We start from the raw sequence: 6000 nt of genomic DNA on the forward strand, positions 1-6000 counted from the left end.
ACAATATACATGTTAGTAGAAAGGTCGCCACAAGTGTTAGCGAAAATTTCATGGACAACGGTATAAGGATCTATACCGAAATGTAAAATACTGTAAAATAACTTTTAAAGAAGTTGTTATCCATAAATTGTGTCTACTTTGTCATCCGCCAACTTCTAAGAAATGCCCATCAAACAATTCACAACAAATATAACAAGTTGTAAATATATGTACTTCCTATCCAATTACCCAAAGGTCCCATGGACATTTCAGAAGACTGCATTACAAATAGAGCACGGTGTTGTAGAATAAAGTTCAATTAATTTAGAAGATGGCTCGAATCAAGGCTGTAGTTTGACAAACTCAATTTGATTCTTGTTGTGTACAATAAAAAGCCTTATCATAACATATCGGTTTACTTGGTCTGTGGACTTTGACTTGTTACCAAAGACTGGAAGCTGTTCAAAACTTTGATCGTGTGCTCAGTAGGGCGTTAACCTATCCGTCATCAAGCGAGCTCACAAAACGTCACCAGGCTGAAAACAGTCGCCGAAACACAGCAAACATAAGGTTAAGAGAACATAGCTGTTGTACTTGTATCAAATACACCACCATCGAATCATTTCTTGTTTGTTTCATTTTTAGCCACCTTCAAACATTGGTGAAAACCTTTGACCATCAGTGTACATTGGTCCACGCAGTTGTATATGAATATATTATTATTAGGAAACATGTGTTGGCTAAATCACCGCCTATCATGTGGGTTAAAGAAAATACTTCTAGACCAAGCACTTAGTGATAAAAACAGTCGACTATATGAAGGTGTATCATATGACCATTCTGGAGTGAGTGAATGAGTAAGGTTTTACGCCGCTTTTAGCAATATTCCGGCAATATCACGGCGGGGGACACCAGAAATGGGCTTCACACATTGTACCCATGTCGGGAATCGAATCCGGGTCTTTGGCGTGACGAGCGAACGTTATAACCACTAGGCTACCCCACCGCCCCTGACCATTCTCGATCTTGACACAGTAATTAGTGTCCCTGTGTGATAAGGAGACGCTTTAATCAGTGTTGTGTGTTATTCCCAGATTGCTTGCATCATAAAACACACCATTAACAGAGTCGAATAAAACATTGTAGGACATGGCGAATAAGGTAGCTTTTTCAAACAGGACGTCTAGTTTAAAGGGAGGCCATGTTGGTTACAGTCTGTTGCACACGTCTCCACAACACCAGACGTCTTGGCAGTGTAATTTGTACCTTGTGTGAGATTTAGACATTGTAATTGGGTAATAGGTTATTGTCATGTACATCTTAAGACGAGAGCTGTTTAATGAAACTTGAATTTGCAGACCACTTGTTTTTTTAATAAAACTTGAGTCAGCAGACGAGTAAAAGGTATGAATAGTTTAATAAAGCCTGAGTTAGCAGACCTTACAAAGTGTTGTTCTATAGGGCGTAGGTTGGCAGAATGACCTGGTTTAACTTGCATGAACTGCGATTGACCCGAACCTGGTCTCGCTGTGTCATGAAGGTTGTAGTGTATTAGTATTGTGTTTCGTGACGTACTTAGTTTGTGGTAGATGTGTGAAGGATATGGTGTGTACTTTGTTTCCATCACAAACATTCAATATCCCTGTCATGACAGATCAACTACAGACATTTGAAAAATAAGGATGTTCTTACACTTTGAGATGTATACATAAAATGACAAATTCAGTTCGTAAATATGAACATATTTTTATTATGCTAAGTTTCACGATGATAATATCAGTCTCAAAGTGGCATGACAATGTTATATGATCATCATGCTATAATGCCAGCAATAAAAGCTTGCAGAAAACAGTCAGCGGGCATAGCGTGCATGTAAAATGAGTATACGCCTCAAGTCAATAAATTAATAAATTAAAAACAAGATAATAAATAAATTAAAATCATGGAATCTCAAATGAGACGTTTTGAAGCAGAGTATATACATGTACAATTATAGATGAACCCATGCATTGCGTTGTACCTGTTTGAAGTAAAAGACTTCTGAATGTACGTATACAATGGTATGAATGCACGCCTGTAAATATCCTTTGTGGTGCTTTATGTTTGGAAATAAATGAATATTGTAATACAACCATTTGCCAAATGCACGTCAAAACATGGCACAGTTTATACAGGCCCTGAAACAGTTCTTAAAGTTAATCGGTAATCCTCCTTTGCACACCTGATACCGTCAAAGTTGACTGTTGTTCGTGTCTTAATCCGTTCTATTTTCATCACTGGGAAACAGCACAGCTGATATTTGTCAATCACTACCTCCTGCTTGGGACGCCCCACCGCCCGGAGTTAACCCAGCCCATTGTGATCACGTTGTATCTCACAAGCCGGAGGCACGCTCTGTTCATCCTCGGCGCACAGAAAGAGATCACTTCCTGTATACAAAGACACCGCCAAGCTGTGCCGTAGGCAAGGATTCACTATCTGTTTAATCAAAATACGTCACATGTATTATGTAACCAGGAAGCCGAATGAACTGGTGTTGCGAAGTCGGCGTGGACTCCACGTGTCCATGTGTGCGACAGGGAACGCACCTGCCTATCCACGTGACATCATGATGGCTGTTCTGTCGATGTCTGAACAATCATTGCCTCGGGAGTATTGTTCTCAATATCCATCTCTTCATCCTCGCTGTCGGTGATGTTGTTGTCAACGAAGTCGGCGACATCGTCCTCCTGCTCTTCCCACTCCGTTCCTAGCTGTTTCCGCAACGCCATCACCTCGTCAGCCTTTGCAGCGGCGTAAATGTGGTACATGTCGCGCATGTTCTCTGCGGACATCAGACGCATGCGCAGAATGTAGCGGTAAGACCGTCTGTGGTCTGCACGTGCTTTGAAGTAGCGCACCTCCAACGAACGAATTTTCCTGTTGATCACAGTAACTTGGTCGCAAGCACGTCGAAACCGAATCTCCGCACACATAACCCTGACCGTCAATTCTTCTTGCGTGAGAGGCAAGTGCCCGGATGATGGAAAAGAGTCGTGAATTTCTGTGGTCTCCATGTTGTTTCTGTTCTACTACCCGAGTGTTGTGAACCTCTCGAAGCATCGGTGTCTTGGTTAATGCAGTCAGGTGGCCACGTGTTCCTTCGTGGAGAATGACCTCTCACCCAATGACATCTGCTCGACCTGGCCAGGATGTTACCTCCTTCACCCTTATTACGTCACGACCCCTGCTGTCAAAACATGTCGCCGGGGTAATAACTTTGGCTCAACTCACTCAATCAACCGGAATCTCATTATGCTAATTTGCATAGTTTCTAATGAGCCGTTAATGAGGCGACGTGTGTACGGGTGACGTACCTTCCCGTCTTGCTCCAGTGACTGCTGGCATCCCAGCCAATCAGCATCATCCCGCTGGACATCAATGGCCTTGGACATTGACAGGCTTGGTTATTGTTTGGTTGTGATGTCGGCGCTCTGATGAAACACCTGTATCTGTTGTCTGTATACAACAGTCAGTACATTGACAGTTTATCTAGTAATGTTAGCATGAGACTGACACTGACGCTTATTAACCACTCCGCTAAAACAACAGTGTGTTTAACAGGTAAGCTATGGCGAAATATTGTTCCACGTTACAATGAGTGTCATTGGTGAAAATGTGTATTTTTTATTACTTGCGGGTGTATTCTTATTAAAACCCGCTTGGCAAAAGAGATCAATTATTACAGTAGACACAATTATAGGTAACAGCTTCTTTAATATGATATTTAATAAAGATGAAAGTATACACTTGGACTTGACAAGAAAATTACAAATGTCATTAAAATGTTACTAGGCTGAAAACAGTGGTCATTGCAAACTTAAGGTACAAAACATGACCATGATACCGTCAAATACATCACCATCAAATCATTTCTGATTTGTTTCATTTTTTGCCACCATCAAACATGGGTGTATACTTTCTTTTGCAAGGCAGTTTATTAACGTGAAAGCAAATAATGTATTAATCATTCACTCCCTAAACACGCCACGTACGCTTGCTAGCAAAGAAGTCGTAAGGGAATATTTGATTATATCAAAGGTACTCGTAGATAAAAATCTTAAGGGCTTTCAATCCTTTCATCATCCCCAAGAGATGACAACAAAGTGAAAGCTTCGAGAACTTTATCTTCTCTCAAAGACCAAACATCCGTATCAATTCACACATTCAATGTAAAAAAAGATCAGACTTGGTCAAATTAGACGAGTATATAAAATACGACGATCCTAGCTTTATAAACATAAATCGTCAAAAACAAGCAACTGCAAGTTAGTAACATAAATTGATAAGTCGTTTAAAACAAAAACTGGTCGCAAGATGACACTGTCAAATGAACATAAAACGCCAGAGAATAACCAGTCCCGATTATCCTACGAAACAGATTCAAAGGCAAAATGGCGGTGAAAACTACATGTATTTTTCGTTGACATCAAAATGCGGAACTTATGGACAAATGGCTCAACATAGAAATATGTTTATATGAACTGATCGTAAATTGATATACATCATACCATGTTGAATGGCAAATAAAATGGGTTTAAACGATTTGAATCAAACTTGCATGGACTCATTTGCTCGAGCCGAGTCCTCCTTTAAGTGACATCATGTATAAATTCCTTTATTCACCCCTATTATCAATCTATGATTGTATGGATCTGTAAATATACTACAAGAAAAAGAGTTGAGCTCGTCCTTTTTCAGGACACTGATTGTTTCTCTTATAAGAGCACTGAATGTTTCTCCTATAAGAACACTGAATGTTTCTCCTATAAGAACACTATATATTGCTCCTATAAGAGAACTATATATTGCTCCTATAAGAGCACTATATATTGCTCCTATAAGAGCACCATATATTTCTCATATAAGAGCATTGAATATCCTTTATAATGAAAGATAAGGTATTCCATGCAAGGCGATATTGGTGTTGAAGATGAATTTAACCTTTTCCATGTATGTGAGTATTGTGATTTATTCAATATCGTTTATCTCTATCATGCAGTGTAAGAGCACTGATGCTCTCAGAAATATCTCTCTGTATCATGTAAGTGAAAATAGAAACATCAAATTGTAGGTCTGATATAAAACGCATGGTCATTTTTGTATATATTGGTCTAGTGACATTATATAACCGATTTCTTTACTTGAATATAAAATAAAAATGTCACTTTGAAAACAAAAACATATCTGATTCGTCTGTAAAATAATACACGATGCGCTTTTTTTAATGTTTAATTTATATGGAAATGTATTGTAATCAGTGCTTTATATTTTCTCAGGTATAAAGTCAAGCATAACAATATGCACCATTTGTTAAGTACAATCTCGTATTATAAAGAAATGACGATTAAATAAACTGAATCGGTTTTAGATGGTGATCCGATTTGGACAACGCCCTCTCACTACATAAGCGTACAGAACAATGAGTCATCTGATCGACTCCAGCAGGGGAATTCATCACTGTGTGGCTGGCATCACCAGGACCCCGGTATTGTTTACTAATTACCCAGCTTTGGCGTAATGCTCTTTTGAAATGCAAGTGGTTTGTCTCCTTCCTACGTAATTACATAATGAATCGTAGTATTGTGGTTCAATACTTCCTAATTAACCCACATCGTTGGCATTTGATAATTCTTATGTGAAACAACTTCATATATTCGCAATTGATCTCACAGGATTTTAGAATTGTATGTAGACTGCCATGGAAAAGAAAATATGCACATGAAATATAGATTAACCAGCTTGATAACGGTGTTAAAACTTGCACGTCGCTCGTAATTGTAATAAAGAAGTTGTTCATCCATCGGATCCTTACTTAGTACTCCAACTTATTAGTGCCTCTCAAACATGTCATAGTTGTCGAAACTGTGCATATTACATATACCGATTCCATTGCAAGATGTGGTACAGATATATGGCATAACCCGAATATTGTTATATTCTACACTATGATCAAGTCCATGACCAAATATGCTATGTTTG

Source organism: Haliotis cracherodii, unplaced genomic scaffold (genome assembly GCF_022045235.1).
Source record: "Haliotis cracherodii isolate W230 unplaced genomic scaffold, xgHalCrac1.p SCAF_4, whole genome shotgun sequence".
Classification (NCBI taxonomy): Eukaryota; Metazoa; Mollusca; class Gastropoda; order Lepetellida; family Haliotidae; genus Haliotis; species Haliotis cracherodii.